Source organism: Jaculus jaculus, chromosome 8, assembly GCF_020740685.1.
Source record: "Jaculus jaculus isolate mJacJac1 chromosome 8, mJacJac1.mat.Y.cur, whole genome shotgun sequence".
Taxonomy (NCBI): Eukaryota; Metazoa; Chordata; class Mammalia; order Rodentia; family Dipodidae; genus Jaculus; species Jaculus jaculus.
In genome coordinates this window covers 71,476,273-71,494,663 of record NC_059109.1, presented here as the reverse complement: position 1 = coordinate 71,494,663, position 18,391 = coordinate 71,476,273, and positions in this window count along the sequence as shown.

Sequence of the window (18,391 nt, the reverse complement as noted above, 5' to 3'; positions counted from 1 at the left end):
CAACTTTTCTGTTACAGTCAAGTTCACGTTGCTGTCAGAAATCAACTGACCCAGAGCAGCTTGTGGTAAAAGGTGTGTTTTTGTTGTTGTTGTTTTGTTTTGTTTTTCTTTGGCTTACCGACTCTAGGGGAAGCTCCATAATGACAGGGGGAATTGATGGCATGAGCAGAGGGTGGAATCACCTCCTGGCCAACATCAGGTGGATATTAGCAACAGGATGGTGTGCCCAACACTAGCAAGGGGAAACTGGTTGTAATATCCATAAGCTTGTTACCAACAGTATACTGATTCCAGGAGGCATTACTTCCTAAATCTACATCAGCTGGGAACCTAGCATTCAGAACACCTAAGTTTACGGGGGCCACCGGAATCAAACCACCACAACTAGTGTCATCCAACTCTTTTGATTTACTGGTCAGCAGTTATCTCCAGCTTCTCCCTCTCTGTCTAGCAAATTCTCCCTTTAATTTCACAAAACAGTAGCACTCACCTGCCAGCCCATCACCAGTCTACACACAGTTGAATCATCTATAGCTGACATGAGTGCTCCCATTGAGGGACTTTGAATCATCTGCTCTCCATAAACTCCTGTGCTGTGAGTGCTTGGGTCCCACCTGGTGGCATTTGGGAAGTGGAGCCTTGCTGGATTAGGTGTGCTGCTTGGGATATGCTTAGTGGTATTATTGCCAGTTTCCCCTTTGCCAGATCTTGAGTCTTGCTACTCTTTTCTAACTACCTGCTATGGCAGAAGTGCTGTCCAGTCTGTGACCATGCCATTCTTTCTCTGATATCATGAAACTTCCTCTCAAGAATATTAGCTAAATTAAAAACTTTCCTCCCATCAACTGCTTTTGGTCAGGTGTTTTGTTCCGGTGACACGCATGTTTCTCCAACACCCATTTTAAACGTAATTGGTGAAAAATGGTCACTTTTCCATGTGCTGCCTCCATCCCTGTTTTCACTTTGAGCTTTCTCTAATTATGAAAGCAAAAGCTGCTCCAACTCTTTCCTTCCAGGACTGCTTCCCAGTCTTTTGCCTTCAGACTTCACTGGACAAGTGGGAACATGTAGAGGACTCTCAGTTTTAACACGCACAGTGGAAAGAAGAGTTTAATAGTGTTTTGGGCAATCAAACATGAAGATGGCACAGTTCTCCTCATTCATGAATCATAATTCACGATGGGGTCTATATTAGTCAATGTTCTCTAAAGGAACAGAACCAATAGAATGAATTATATTAAAAGAGAATTTATTTGATTAGCTTACAGCAGTCCATTAGCAGTTTTCAGGCCTGAGAATCAAGGAAATGGGTAACTGCTCAGTCCATGGGGCTAGATGCCTCTGCAGTCCCAATCCAGCCCTGAGGGCCTATAGGGTTCCTGAGGATCTGCTGGTCTTCAATACAAACTGGTCTTCAGTCCACACTGAAAGGCAGCAAGCAGCTCTAGTAGCCAAGCAGAAAGAAGGGGATTTTCACTCAGACCTTCCTTATAAAGTCCCCCTCTCAGAGGGGCCAGCCACTCTGGTGAAAGGGCTCACCCTGGTGGAGGGATTCCTCCTTCAGTTAATTCTTCCTGGAAGCAACCTCAGAGACCCACCCAAAAGGGATTCTGTGGATTAGTAAATAGATCAAGTTGGCAACAACTTAATCATCACAAGTCCACCCCCTGTCAACTTGGTACCAAACCGTATCTGTTTACATCCTACTTAATTTCCAAATGAAAACAGTAACAAGGTCATACATGGTATAACTATTTCATGTACAACTGGAAAAGCCACAATCTTCCCCACAACACAAAGCACATGAAAAGTGCCTTGATATATGACTTTGTATTGTTTTCTAAGTATAAAACATTTGTGAAATTGTAAACACTTCTGGACATTTAATTTGGAGCAACATAAATCTGTGTTCCTGGGCCATTGTCATGCATATTTGGCTCCACAATAAACTATCCCTTAACCCCTTAGAGGTGAGAGCTATTTCTTTTTTGTCAACACTTTTTAATACATTTTTGCAGTAAAAATATTAACTCTGTGCAATTATGTGTTGGAAGTATACAACTTGTTTTGATTTCACAGAACACAAAATTAAGAGACAGTCGTAAATCTCAGATGAGATGTGGGACTTTGGTACAGTCTCAAAGTTGGTAAAACTTATGAGGACCTTTGAAGTTGGACTGAATTTAAATTACACTGTGAGATGGTCATGAGTCTATGGAAACCAGAGTAAGAATACTTTGAATGTGATATTTAAACATGTCTGGCCCCATGTGTTAGGTCAGGATGGGCTCCCAATATAGGGACCAAGCACAGCAGAATGTTGACAGAGGCATAAGGAAGTGGATTATCCACATTCCTCAAGAAAATGCCCAGCCATTATCCCTTCCTTGCCTAGCAATAGCCCCAGGTCATGCTTTCTTTCCTACCCCTTTATCTCCTAAGTTGCCTGGTCACTGTTCTTGCCTCACACTTGCTATCTTAGATCTCCCCTAAAAAAAAAACCCCTTTGTTATTCAAGTTTTCCTTTCCTCACCTTCCCCCCATTGAACAAGTCCTATAAAGCCCTTTATCTGAAAACTCAGGTAGACTGTGCTCCTACTTGTGAGCCTGCCCTGGCAGTTCATGCTTTTGCTGAATAAAAGCTTTCAGCTTTGCCTCAGAGTGGTTCATGTGGTCTTGGTCACTCCCAAAGCTTACATCTGGTGTCCTGACTCAGATAAGAGGCTTCCAGTTGCTCTCTTGGGTGGCCAGACCTCATTTCTTCTGACTAGACCACCAAGCTGCCATTGATCCTCTGAAGGCTTCGGACCATCTCTACCTGATCCTGGCTTTCACACCCATCACAATTTGGTCTCGCTCTTCCCTTCTTCATCTCCTTCCTCATTCTTAGTCAGTGTCCCTCCTGGGCTGGGCTGCTCTTGGATTTAACCCCTCGTGTGGAAGCTGTGCCAGCAGGCTAGGCTACATCCCTTGCCTGCTTCTTGCCTCCAACTCCACACACTCTTGACACCTCCAGGTCTGTCACTCAGTGGTCTACCATGCCCTAAGGGGTGGCTTTTGGTTCCATCTCACCATCTGGTTACACTCTCCCTCCTGAGGTCTCATCTTTCACTGCCAGCTGCTTATGCCATTGGGAGCACAGGGGCCCGCCTTGACCACTAACAGGCAAAAAAGCCAACAGTTATGACATGTATGGCCTCTGTCCATGTGGGAGGTGCAGGACCCATTCACCCTTACGGGCCAGGGGGTCATACTGGTGTTCTGTGTAAACCCAGCTTGTGCCCTGGTTCTTTTCTCACACCTTTGTTTTGCTATTTCCCTGCTCCTTAAGAACTTAAAGCCTCTACAACTCTTGGATGACATCAAACCTCATCATCTGATCTTTCTCTGCAACTCTTCCTGGACACAATATAAGCTATAATGCCAATAAAAATTCTGGTACCGTTATTCACAGAAATGGAAACATAGTATCAAATATTATCTGAAAGCACAAAAGATCTTAGAAAACCAAAAGTACCCTCACCATAAAGAATACTACTGTATCCAGGTGTAGTAGTACATGCCTTTAATCCCAGCACTGGGGATGCAGAGGTAGGAGGATTGCCATGAGTTTGAGGCCAGGCTGAGACTCCATAATGAATTCCAGGTCAGCCTTGCCTAGAGTGAGACCCTGCCTTGAAAAACCAATAAATAAATAAATAAATACTACTGGAAGTATCACCAATACCTGACTTCAAGTATACTGCAAAGCGATAGTAATAAAAACAGCATGGCACTGGCACATAAACAGGTACATAGATCAATGGAATAGAATAGAAGACCCAGGTATAAGTTCTAAAGACATCAGCTCTTGAACTTTGACAAAGTAGCCAGATGCACAACAGAGAAAACACAGCATTTTCAACATGTAGTACTGGACTAACTGGATAACCACAGGTGGAAGAATGAATCTAAACTCTATTCTCACACCCTGCACAAAAAGGCATCAATAACCTCAATACAAGACCTGAAACTTCAACATGACTACAAGAAAAAAAAAAATAGAGATGATACAAAAATATAGGCATAGGGAAAGAATTTATGAAAAAAAAAAATCCAGTAGCCCAGAGGGATAGACAAATCCTCAACTAATGTAATCTCATGAAACTAAAATGCTATTATACAGCTAAGCAAACTATCAACAGATGCGATAGACAACTTATAAAATGGGAGAAAATCTTTACCCACTATACATGGAACAGAGGTTTAATATTTAGGAAGTACTCAAAACACTAAGCAATAAAATATCAATGAATGACTAAAAAAACGGGGTATTTAAATGAACAGAAAGTGCTGCTTTCACTGCTAGCCTAAGACATAATTCCGAGGAGATGACTGCAGACATTGAAGAGATTCAAAATTTATCAAAGCAGAAAATCTGAGGTTTCTGAGAGCTCAGCATTAAAGGAGACTTATAACATGCCCTGCAAGGCTCAGGGAATATTGAATAACAGGTGTGGGAAGAATGGACGAGCCACAAGTGGGCATGTGTATACATTGATGGCCCACAATGAATACGGATAAACCACAGATGAGAAGGACCCTTATTGGAATGAAAGCAGGGGAGAGAGAATACAAGAGTATAACCCTGTGGGCATATGATCAATATGCAATATGTTCATACAAAAAGTTCTCACTTAAAAAGAAAAATAGAGGGCTGGAGAGATGGCTTAGCGGTTAAGCGCTTGCCTGTGAAGCCTAAGGCCCCTGGTTCGAGGCTTGATTCCCCAGGAGCCACGTTAGCCAGATGCACAAGGGGGGCACATGCATCTGGAATTCGTTTGCAGTGGTTGGAGGCCCTGGCGTGCCCATTCTGTCTCACTCTCTTTCTCTGCCTCTTTCCCTCTGTTACTCTGAAATAAATAAGTAAAAATATTAAAAAAAAAGAAAGACCTGAATGAAGTAAGAACTACTGTGATGTTTTGCTTATGAGGGTAAGAAAGAGCTCTCCCTGGACTGACCTAGATACAGATTATGTGAGAGGCTTGTTGTGATGCCCATGTCCTGAGAATTTGTGCAGTGTAGCATTGTGTAGAAATGGACAGGTGTGGGCTGGAGAGATGGTTTAGCTGTTAAGCGCTTGCGTGTGAAACCCAATGGCCCCAGTTCGAGGCTCAAATCCCCAGGACCCTCGTTAGCCAGATGCACAAGGGGGCACACGCATCTGGAATTCGTTTGCAGTGGCTGGATGCCCTGGCGTGCACATTCTCAGTCCTTATCTCTATCTGCCTCTTTCTCTGTCTGTCGCTCTCAAATAAATAAATAAAAATATTTAAAAAAAAAAAAAAGAAATGGACTGGTGCGAGCAGAAGGATATGGCACAGACAAAATGAAATCTTTGGACCAAAACTTCTGCCTGTTCAGCAGCAATTGTATGAGAGATTACAGCTATTTATATTGGGTCAGCTGACCTGCATTGGGACAACAGAAAGAATGCAGAGTCTTTTGAAGAGGCCTGAAGGCTGCAGGAGTGTCTTGTTATTCAAAATCTGCTTTATTTAACCCTGGATTAACAAATTTTTGGCACCCCATCTGATATTATGGAGTACAGCAATACAGGAAAGAGAGAAAGTCATTGAATTTGCAACATGGTCTTGTGTTTTGGAAATGGCTATGGGCAGTGTGAAGCAGGTTTACTGGATTGCCTGAGGATGGATCATGGGTTGCAGTGGCGATCCAGTGAAGATGTCAGGACTACAAGATGGCTGCTAAGGAGAGCTTCCAGCACCAGTCATGAAGTTTTCCAGACTGTTAGTAGCCTAGCTGGAGGGGTAGAACTGGAACTCTAGAGAATTAACAGTGGTTAGAATTATTGGACTTGGAGACTTGTCACTGACTAGGGTTCTTGGATTTGGAGGTACAGAATTGTGTGTTTGCCCTGTTTAAATCTTGTATTGCTTGAGTATTATTTTTGATATGCCCAATGCCATATTTTTCACTGTGAATGTTTATTCTGCACCATTATGGGTTTTTGAGGATTTTTTGGTACTATGGCTGAGTTAATAGATCTCGGATTCTTAAACTTGGACTGAATGCATGGCATTTTACATCATGCATGGCTATCAGTTTATGGGTCCAGGGGCACAATATGGTGGTGTCATTCAGGTGTCTCTGATAAACTTAGGTGTTCTGAATGCTAGGTTCCTAGCTGATGAAAATTTGGGAATTAACACCTCCTGGAGGCAGTGTATTGTTCGGGGTAAGCTTATGGGTATCATGGCCAGATTCCCCTTGCCTGTGTTTGGCACACTCTCCTGTTGCTGTTGTCCACCTGATGATGTCCAAGAGGTGATGTCCACCCTCTGCTCATGACATCATTTTCCCCTGCCACCATGGAGCTTCCCCTCACATCTGTAAGCCAAAATAAACCTTTTTTTCCCACAAAAGCTGCTCTTGATCAGGTGTTTTCTGCCAGCAATATGAACCAGACTGCAATACCAGTGGTCCAATTTTGTGAGATGAGATAGTAATATAGGTAATGAGTATGAAAAATGACTTCTCGGGAAACATGAAAACAGGGAAATATGGACTATAGGACTATTTTATATGGCATTCCAGGCATCCAAGCTAATTAATTTGCAAAGCACTTGAGAGCAGTGTAAACTTGAGATGAAGGGCGACAGGTCTATATTCTCATGTCAAATTCCTGTCAAACGCAGATTCATACAAATAGGATGAACAAGGAAGAGGTCATAATCTGTATGAAATAGATCTAGGATCAACTTCTATAGAGCTGAAAAAGGAACTTGGGCTTATTCTTGGAGTATCTAACCTTAGGAGCAGTTGGGAATACTCTTAATAACATTCTAGTTTCTCTTGTATATGCTCAGAAACTGTAGCATAATAAACCAAATATGTTACAGTGTGATAAAAAGAAAGCAAAATCCTAAGTGCTTTTCTTTCTTTTCTCTACCCCTATTCATCCTATTCCCTCTGTTCCACCTCTCTCTTTCTTGTTTTTTTCCTCATTGTACTTTTTAAAAAATTTTTATTTATTTATTTATTTGAGAGAGACAGACACACAGAGAAAGACACATAGAGGGAGAGAGAGAGAATGGGCGCGCCAGGGCTTCCAGCCTCTGCAAACAAACTCCAGGCGCGTGCGCCCCCTTGTGCATCTGGCTAACGTGGGACCTGGGGAACTGAGCCTCAAACCGGGGTCCTTAGGCTTCACAGGCAAGCACTTAACCGCTAAGCCATCTCTCCAGCCCATCATTGTACTTTTTTGATACAGTGCCTCACTATGTAGCTCAAAATGGCCTAGAAACAAGTGATTGTAATCCAGGCTAGGCTAAAACTTGAGGTCCTCTTGCCTCACCTTCCTAAGTGCTGGTATTACAGGTGTGCACCTCAAATTCAGTGATATAGTGATTGTTTGAGACAGTGTCTCACTATAGCCCAGATTGACCTGGAATTCACTTTGTAGCCCAGACTATCCTTGAACTCACAGTGATCCTCCTGAGTACTGGAATTACAGACCTTCTCCACTATGTTTGAGTTAACTAACATTTAGAAGTTCTATTTTTGAAGGTGTTTTGTATGAATAACACAATTACTTCATGATTATCTATGACTTTATGTGAGATGCAAGTTCTGTTCTGTCCATGCCCAGAGAAGTTGAGCAGGATTGTGATGAGTGAAAAGGGACTGATGTGAGCAGAAGGATATGGTACTGAAAGAAATAAACATTTTGGACAGGAGATAGCAACCTGGTTCAGCTTCAATTGTTTGAGAAATTATAACCATTGAGATTGGACCAGCTGTTCCCCACTGAGACACAATGAAGAATGCTGTAGAACAGAGGCTGGACATCACCTCTGCAACAACAGATGAAAAACAGCAGCAGGAGAGTGAGCCAAACGAACACTGGCAAGCTAGAGGACTAAGAAGCCTCAAAGTTCCCCCTAGCAGCACATCTCCACAAGCAAAGCTCTACCCTCCAACTTTCCTTCAGCTTGGAACAAAGCATTCAAAGCCACGAGTTTATGTGGGGCATACAATTTGAACCACCACAAGTTATTTGTCAAGTTGTAGAGTTTTCTCCATCAGTGTATCTAGATAATTATGGATCATGAAAGCTATATTTCTTTCCTTTACAAAAGTCACTGATAGGTTGACAGTGGAGCAGCAATAAGCTTCTCCTAAGAACGAGGTAGACACTAGAAGGCATCTCCTGGTGGTGTTCCAAGAACCAAGGAGTTTCATTCTGACACTAGCCCAATAAGGTCATGGAATCATTTAGTATTAACCTATGTTGCAGGATAGTTAAAGCACAAGAAAGTTTTGTGCAGAAGTTAACTTCAGTAGTTGCCAAAGAAAAATAAAATATAGGCCTTGTCATGGATTTGTATCAAGGAGCTCTTGCATCTAAAGCGAGAATGGCACACCTGGACCAGCAAGCCAAAACTACAACATTCAGCTTGCATTCCGTCTGTATTTCACTTTTCTATTAGTGACTGCCACAGACTCTACCAAGTTATTCTTTCCTCTTTTTTTCTTTATTTTGTCATTTTTTTATTGCTTAAGTCAATTCTTTTCCTCTGTCTTTATCAAATCCTGCACATGTGTGTTTATCATTCTCATATAAAGAAGTGGAAGTATAGGTCTACCTTTGGCAAAGACATCAAACAGAGGACACTCTGCTTGAACAAAGAAGGTGGAGTCATTCACCGTTTCCCTGGGCATGACCAAATCAAACATTCACCATATGCAAGGATTAGAAACTTGTTCTTAGGAATTACTTTTGATAAGCATGGCCTTTTTGTCCTAAAACTGCCTCTTTCTGATTTCCACAGTATTTACCAATGCTCATTATGGATGGAGACTTCAGTGTTCCCCTGCAATATGTTGGAACCATAAAATGTTATCTCTGATCTTAAAGCTAACTCCAAAGAAGTATCTAGGTAGAAGTTTGCAGAGCTAAATAAGGAAATAAGGTCTTTCAATAGGATGCTCCTTACTGTTCATATAATTTATTCACAAACTTGGTTTCATGAAAGGATGCTAGACAGGTTGTTCATAGATTGCCCAGAACCATGTAAGCATTTCCAGAGAAGATAATATGTCCTGTCAGCTAACTCAACCTGCTAGATGCTAACCCCAGTAATATCCTTCATGAACTACCTGTGCTCCTCCTTCCTTTCATCCTTCACTGCCCACACGAGTCTAATGCTGAGCATCCAATTCCCTATTCCTTGAAGCACAATTGCAAAATTAATCATCTCCACCATCATGAAACACTGCTTTTGTCACTTTCAAAATGTACTCATTACTTTTGTAGAATCAATGAGCTCAAGTCACCAGGGTCATTTTGTATGTCCTATAGCTTCAAATATTAAGCAGTGGCTGAATGCTAAGTGTTTCCAGACCTTGGCACTTACTCCATAAGTGATGGGTCTGAAGAGAGCTATTCATTTCACAATCCTCAGTCCTTCTTTTGTTGTCTCCAAGTGCTCAATCTGCTCACACATGAGAAGGTGACAATGAAGGACAGGCCACTGCCACTGAAACAACTACACTTGAAGTCATCATCACAGCTACAGTCATAGGTATAGCTTTCCTTTTGAGAAGCTATCATACATGTGACTACATCTAACCATCCCCAGAACTGTGTGAAGTAAGTATTGTGTGCATCTGCTTTGTGTATGAGGAAACACTGAGATCACACAGCACATGAGCCATGCATGCTTCAAACTTCAAGGCCTTCAACTCGAAGGACAAAATCTCCTTGTCTTTCCAGATTCAGCTCAGCCACATCCCCTCTGAGTCCTGATTTAACTTTCTCAATCCCACCCAGTCTCATAAGGAGCTGGCCACTTCTGTATGGTGGGCTCACTGTGCCCAGTACATACCCCTAATGAGACAAGCATGGAATAGGGGTCCCAATCTGTTGACTGGATTTCAAATAAAACCAAGTGTGTCTGAAAAGCTAGTGACCTGAAGAAAGTAAGAGGCTGTGATGGCTCTGGGAGAGGACCCATCTTTGTAGAGGAACATGATGGGAGCAGGAGGAAAAGACAAACTCATGGAGCTGTGTGGATGGAGCCTTGAGTGTGCATCACTGTAGTCGGAGAGGAAGAAACAGGCAGCCTCACAGTAAGTTAAAGGGCCAACCTTCTAGGAACTGGAGGAATGCTCAGAGAAGTCTGTGTGCTGACCTAGAGTTCTCACTACATGAGTGGAATGGATCTGGTTTTACTTTAGGTTGGTATTGGGCTGTTAACCATCAATCCTTTGTGGGCTAGCTGATCTGATTATTACTATATTAGATGGAACCTTTTGTAGATAAAGAATTGTCTTATCAACTCAGAAGGTATCATGGTGATGGAAAGAAATGACGGCAGTGCTCAGTACTGCAATATCTCTATCACACCTTCCAAAGCTCAGGGTCTAATGCAAAATAGGTGGCAGAAAGAATGCAAGAGCCAAAGGAAGGGGAGGGTTCCTTACAACATTCTCCCTCCAGACACAAAATGACCTGGATATCCATGACCTCATAGTGCCTGACACTACCTACATAAGACCATCATAAGAGGAGGAAAAGATCATGACATCAAAATTAAAAGAGAGACTGATTGAGATGGGGAGGGGGTATGATGGAGAGTGGAGTTTCAAAGGGGAAAGTGGGGAGAGGGGAGTATTACCATGGGGTATTTTTTTATATTCATGGAAGTTGTTAATAAAAATTTGGAAGAAAATGGGCAGAATGTGGTGGCTTGATTCAGGTGTCCCCATAAACTTAGGTATTCTGAATGCTAGCTTTCCAGCTGATGGAGATTTGGGAAATAATGCCTCCTGCAGGCAGTGTATTGTTGGAGGCAAGATTATGGGTGTTATAGCCAGCTTCCTCTTGCCAGTGTTTGGCACACTCTCCTGTTACTGTTGTCCATCTGATGTTGGCCATGAGGTGATGTCCACTGTCTGCTCATATGGTCAATTTTCACTGCCATCCTGGAGCTTCCCCTCATGTCTATAAACCAAAATAAACCTTTTTTATCCCCCCCCCAAAAAATTTGGAAGAAAAGAAAAGAATTGTCTTATGCTTCTCTATACAATTAGCATCACAAATGGAGGGGCTGGAAACATGTCTCAGTTGTTACACAGTTAAATGCAAAGCATGCTGGCCCAAGTTCCTTTCCCCATTGATTCACATAAAGCCAGATGCAAAAGTTGTGCAAATGTCTGTAATTCTTTTTGCAGTTTTGAGGGACACGGGTATGTTTCTCCACACACACATACACAAACACACGAAAAAACAAATAATATTTGTAAATAAACTGACAGACACAAATTTCTTTTATTGTTCCTCATTACTTCTCAGGACTCCACTGTTAGGTAGAACAGGAATCCCAAAATGCAGTCTGAATGGAGGAAGAAGGCAGCAGCAGCTTGACTGATGCAACCTCAGAAAACAGTAACTAAGATGTTTATATTGCCACAGTTTCCTGATGATCTCATTTTAAAGACCACTTGGCTCCTCTTCTGGCAGAAATCTGTTTGTTCTCTGATTGATTCGTTCCTCACTCCTTTTGTGCCCTGATCCCCCTCCCAAGAAGAAAAAAGTATAAAAATACAAACTATCCAGACTCCAGACTCAAGGCTCCTGATCTCTTCTCCAGTGAGATAGCCTGGCAGCTTCTGCTACAATAAAGCTCCTTTCCCTGCCTCAGAAGAGGTCTTGAATGGTCTTGGTCATTCTCAAACTGTGGATCTGGTACCAAGACTTGCATAGGAGGCTCCAAGTTGTCCTCTCAGGTGTCCAGACCTTCGTCTCCTGACCAAATCACTGGGCTCCCACTGACCCTCTGAAGGCCTCAGACCATCTGCCATGATTCAGCCTTGCTCTTCTTTCCTACTTTGTCTCCTCCTTCCTTTTCAATAACTACCCCTCATGGTTTGGCCTGCTTTTGAGCATATGCTCTCTCTCATCTGAAAGTCATGCCAGCACACCAGTCTATGCCCCTTACTTATTCCCGGACCCACCGGTTCTTGAGAAAGATGCACTCTTGACACCTCAGGTCTCTTTCTTTCCAGACTACTGAACCCTGTGGTTCTCCAGCTTTGGGATCCTTTCCTACTTTCCTCCTCTCTTCCCTTCCTCTCCCCCTTCTCCTTATGTCTCCTCTCTTACCACCCACTACTCACTCCTTTGGGAGCATGGACACACTTCTTGCCCACTAAAGGGCAAGCTTTCAGTCTCAACCTGCATGACCTTTACCCACTTGAAAGGTACAGGCCCCATTCACCCTCATGGATCATATTGGTTCTTCTATGTAAACCCAGCTTGAGCTCCGGTTCTTTTCATTCTCATTTCCTTCCTTTTCTCCTCTCCTCCTTCTTTTGAGAGCCTTCTCCTACACCCTCTCCTTCCTCTCATCCAAAATAGAAAATAAGGCTTCCAAAACTGCTCCTATTAGCTTGTCTACTTCAGAACCTAAAGAAATTAAGCCTCCAGGATGATATCAAACCTTGCCATTTAATCTTTGAATATTATTTATTTATTTGACAGAAAAACAGGGGGAGTGAGACAGAGATACAGAGACAGAGAGAGAGAGAGAGGAAGAGAGAGAGAGAGAGAGAGAGCGAGAGAGAGAGCGAGCGAGAGAGAGAGAGAGAGAGAGAGAGAGAGAGAGAGAGAGAGAGAATGGCATGCAAGGACTTCCAGCCACTGCAAATGAAATCGATATGCATGGTCCTCTTGTGCATCTGGCTAACATGTGTCCTGGGCAATTGAACCTGGGTCCTTAGGCTTTTCAAGCAAATGTCTTAACCACTAAGCAATCCCTCCAGCCCAGCATTTAATCTTTTATTGCCACACAGCTTGGCTTCAATATAAATTGGACAATGGGTCCATATAGCCTGAAGACCTTACTTTCAATTTCCAAATTCTTAGTGATTTACAAAACTTCTGCCACAGTACAGGCAAGTGGACTGAGACACCCTATATTCAAGCATTTTTCATTCTTCATACCTGTCTTTCTCTCTGCTCTGCTTGCCATACTTACCAGATTCTTCTGGCCAAGGCCATGAGGAAAAAATCATATTCAACGCCCCATCTTTATTCTCCCCTACTTCAGCTTCTGATCCCAATCCCATTGATGACATGCCCCCTACTGCTCCTTCCACTGTCCTTAACCTCCCCCCCAAGCTCACCTCCATCTGATTCATCCTTACCACTTCCACCCTCTCCTTCCCCTCACCTCTCCTTTTATGTTCAATGAACCTGCTCATGCACAGATGGGAGGTTTTCATCTATGAGAGGTGGTGGTCACAAAGGGACTTGTAGGTGTCCATGTCCCATGTTCTACATCTGACCTTTCTCAAATTAATCCTTTCCTTCTGACCCTGCCCACTACTCTAAAAAAATTTTTTCTACCTTACCCAGGCCTATAATCTTTCCTGGCATGACCTTTTTGTCACCCTGTCTACTACCCTCATTCCTGTTGAATGGGAACACATTTGGATGGCTTCTCAGGCTCATGTTGACGAGATACATGTAACTGACCATACCGACCCAGTAGGCACAGTAGCCCTCCAAAGAGAAAACCCCAACTGGGATTACCAAACCTCTGCTTCTGCAGGGAGGGTGACCCAAGACAATATGACAGTCTGTCTCTTGGCAGGCTTTCATAAAGCCTCCCATAAGGTTATCAATTTTGACAAGCTTTGCTCATTCAAAAAAACCTGATGATAACCCAACAGAATTCATGGGGTGCTTAACTGAGGCACTTATCCAGTATACTCACCTTGATCGCAATTCACAGGAGGAAACCATAGTATTTAACACCCATTTCCTAGCCCAGTCTGCCCCTGATAACAGAAAAAATCTTAAACATGTCAAAATGGCCCTCAAGTCCCTTAGGGAGATCTGCTTAAAATGGCCTGTAAGGTTTTTAACAACCAACAGAAACAGAAATAAACTGATAGGCTGGTGATAGACAAACAAAAACACTAGTTCCTGGCTGTGGCTCTCCCGGTTCCTCCAAAGAAGACATCAGTGCCTCAATAATCAACACTGGAACCCTCCTTCGAGTGCAGAACCACTGGTTACTGAGCCAAGGTTTACCCCTACCTGCTCCCACAGCCAGGACCCTGGCCTCACTGAGGACTCTGGGGACACGGGAAGGTCGACTGTCCTTCCATGCCTCACCAAGGTAGGCCAGCCCCTTCTGCTCAGCCCCTGCGGAAGCACTCAGCAATCTCTTTGGCCTAGCAGCCGAATAGTGACAATGTCCTGGGACGTCAGCCTTCAACAAGTCTCTCCACGTCCAACAGAAGAGCCCAGGGTGACAGTCCAGGTGGCAGGTAGGCCTGTCTCTTTCATAATAGATACAAGGGCCACGAGGTCCATCCTGCCATCCTACTCTGGCCAGCTTTTTCCCACACAGATCTCTGTGGTGGGTGTAGATGCCAACCCCATCTCCCTCACAATATTGCCCCTCTATCCTGCTATGTTTGGGACATTCCACTTACTTACTCCTGTCTTTTAATTCCCTTTTGCCCTACCCCACTTCTGGGCTGAGATCTCATGCAAAAACTCCTTCCCCTTCCATCCAAGCACCGTCTTCATCCTTACCCCAGCTCCCTCTCTTATCAAAACTCCCAACTTACCTCTTTCTGCTTCTGAGGTTGATCCCCAGGTATGGGAAACTTTTTTGCCTGCTCTGGCCTCACATCATCTGTCTGGTCATATCAAGTTCAAAGACTCTACAGTGGTACTCTGCTGGCCCCAATACCATCAGAGGCTTAAACGCATTATTTTTCGCCTCTTCCATTCTAGCCTCCTCTGCCCCAATCATTCCCCCTACAACACTCCCATCCTTCTCATCATTACGCCTGATGAAGTTGACGGATTAGTCCAAGATCATTACTTAGTCAATGCTGCCCATTCACCTGCTACTGCCTAACCCATAGTCCCTTCTCTCCCACAGTCCTTGTTCTCCCACTGATTTCTCAGGGCTTAATATCAAAGATGCTTTCTTCTCTATACCTCTGCCCCCTGACTCCTAGGATCTCTGATTTCACCTTGGAAGACCCTGACACCCACACTACCTCAACTAACCTGGGATATTCTCCCCCAGGGATTTAGAGCGAGCCCTCACCTGTGTGGCCAAGCTCTGTCCACTGACCTCCTGTCCCTCAACCTGCCACCTAGCACAAGTTTACAATTTGTTGCTCTGCTCACCCTCTCTTCCACACTCCAGATGACACATAAACAAACTTTGCAACTTTCTAGGCTCCAAGGGTTATGGTGTCCTGTACTAAGGCTCAACTTTGTTTAATTGAAGTGAAGTACCTTAGTTCCCTCCTTACTCCCACCTCATGACAACTAACCCCAAAAAACATCTTCACTCCCTCTCCACTCCTACATCAAAGGAAGAATTTGTCTTTTCTTGGTTTCGCTGGGTCACTTAGAACATGGATTCCCATTGTTGTCCTCCTGGCAAAACCCCTCTATGGCAAAACTAAGGGGACCTGCATAAACTACTTAATCTCAAGACCAAGAGAGACACTACTTTTTCTCCCCTACGGGCCACCCTCCTGACAGCACTAGCCCTGGCTCTCCCTGATCCCCAACAGACATTTCTTCTCTATGGCATTAAGAGGGGAGAAACGGCAGTGGGAGTCCTGCGACAGATCAAAGGCCAATCTTTTGCGCCAGTTGCCTACCTCTCTGAACAATTAAAACCCTTTGTCTTGGGCTGGCAGCCTTGCCTACATGTCTTAGCCTCAGCATCACTCTTGGCCAGGAAGCCCCAAAACTCAACATTGGCCAAAAGCTCACAATCCTTTTACCCCATAGACTCAAGGACCTTCTCTCTATAACCCACATAGTATCTTAAACTCTCTGCCCCCATTTAACCCAGCTCAACTTACACACTCCTGTCTAGAGACTCTAAAAAAATCTCACCTAGCACAACCCCAAAATTTCCTTGTCTCCCCTCCCTGACCTTGACCACATGTGGTATAGAGATGGAAGTTACCTACAGAAATCCCAAATAGCAGGATGTGCAATTGTGTTAGAGGACCAGATAATAGAGATGGGCCTATTGCCTGAAAAAATACATCCCAAAGACTGAGCTCATCACCCTCACCAGGGCCCTCACTTTAGCCCAAGAAAAACATATTGACTGTAAATATGCCTTTTATATTTTACAACACCATGCCACAATCTGGAAGGAGAGAGGTTTTCTCTCAACAAACAAAACCCCAGTTACCAAAGGCCTCTTATCCTCAAGCTATTAGAGGCCTCCTACCTCCCTATCAAAGCAGCCATTATCCATGACCTTTCCTTTTCCACCCCACCTTGGGTGTCTATCCTAAATTCCTCTCTTCCTGCTAAGCCAGCTCAATTCAACCACCATTCTGCCTGTCTTCTCTGCATCTCTCCCATGACCTTCTATTATCGCCGTACTCCTATTCAGTGTCACCTCGACTGTAGGCTCCTCTTGTCCCTGGGAACCTGTCTCTTTGTTTCCTGTTCCTCTCTCCTCTGTGGGCCTTTTTGATTGCTGGAATAACGTCACTTCTACCTGCTGGCCAGGAATATTAAAAAGCACCTCCATCTCTAACAATCACACTTTACTGTCAAAGATTTACTTCTAGTGTGATCCTGCTCTGTACACTTGTATCAGCCCCCAAAACATACAGGTCCCCGAGTCCCTGTGTCCCTGTTACCAGCTTCCCCTCTATACAGAGGATGAACCATCCTACTTTCTCCTCCAACACACCTGACATCCCAGCTATCTCATTGACAAAACAGTCCATTTACCTATGGTAATAAAAATAAACCTTGACTCCTCTGTAACAACTGTAGGACTGGCTAAGGTTGGCTGGGACACAACCCAATCTCTTATCAACAGCTTTTCACAAATCGAATGCAGCTGTTAAGGCTTCTGCTATGGCCCTTCACCTGGTACAGCAGAAGCTCACCTCATTAACATCAGTAGTCCTTCAGAACTGTCAAGCCCTCAACCTCATCACAGCCAAAAAGAGGAAAATGTGTCTCTTCCTAAACAAAAATGTTATTATATAAACCAATTGGGTGAAGTAAAATTGAAGATCAAAAAGCTCCAAACTCTGGCCAATACAGTCTATTCTGGCGCCCCACCATCCTCACGGCCATGGGGTAGCTTGGAACTATTTGGCCTTGGCTACTACCATTACTCAGGCTATTAACAGGGATATTTCTTTTACTCTTGCTAGCCCCCTGTCTTTGGAAATGCATCCAAAACCAGGTACATAATCTCACATATCACTCCTTCAATCAGCTACTACTAGCCTATTCCTTCTCAACGCAGTACCAACATGTAGCCTCCTCAGACTTGCCTCTTGCCTGCTCCAAGGGCACTTGCCAGCCATTGACCCCAATATCACCTGAAACACCTGACCACACCTCCTCATAGCAGAAAGAAAAATGAGAAATAAACTCCGCCCTGTATCCTTAACAGAACACTGAAATGTTAGGTAGAACGAGTCCCAAAATGGAGTCAGGATGAAGCAAGAAAATGAGAGCAGCCTGCATGATACAACCTCAGGAAACAACCCCGATGTTCATATTGCCACTGTTTCCTGCCAGTCTTATCTTAGCACTTGGACCCTCTTCTGACAGCAATAGATCCTCTGACTAATTGGTTCCCCACTCCTTTTGTCCCATTACCCCTCCCAAGAATAAAAACTACAAAAACACAAACCATCCACACTCAACACTGATGCTCTCTTCTCCTATGAGACTTCTCAGAGGCTTGTGCCTCAATAAAGCTCCTTTCCCTGACTTAGAGTGGTCTTGCTTGGTCTTGGTTTTCCTAGAACTTTACATCCATGAAGTGATCTCTCATTAGAGCTTATAACCATTCAAACTCTTTTTCTGTCTTCTCTTAAAGGTTCACAGATGCAGTTTGGTAGCTATTTCAAGTAATCAGGCCTTATTTCCATGCAGGGCAGGAAGCTTGCAAGGTTCCCAGGAATGCTGTGCTTCTTGCTTAGTGATGATGCCCATAGTTTGCTGCCTTTTGGTATTATTCTTGGCTTCAGTTTAAAAATCTTCTAGAGTGTAAACTATTTAACAGTGTCCAGTGACTTGTACATTCTGAGGTATATGCATCATAGGCTCTCCTAAGAACAGTTAGTGGAAGAGATGAGGCATATAGATAGGATAAAATTCCCTCAGCATTGGTGATCAGTCTACTGGAATCATGAGAGGGAAAGGGTTTCATTCATATAGATGCTGGTCATATGACTTCTGGTCCTCATGCCAGTGTTTAGTAGTTCATCTGCTGAGCCATCTCTCAGCCCCACAAATCACTGTTTAAACAGAACCCTGAACAACTTAGTTCTCTAGTTACATGCCCTG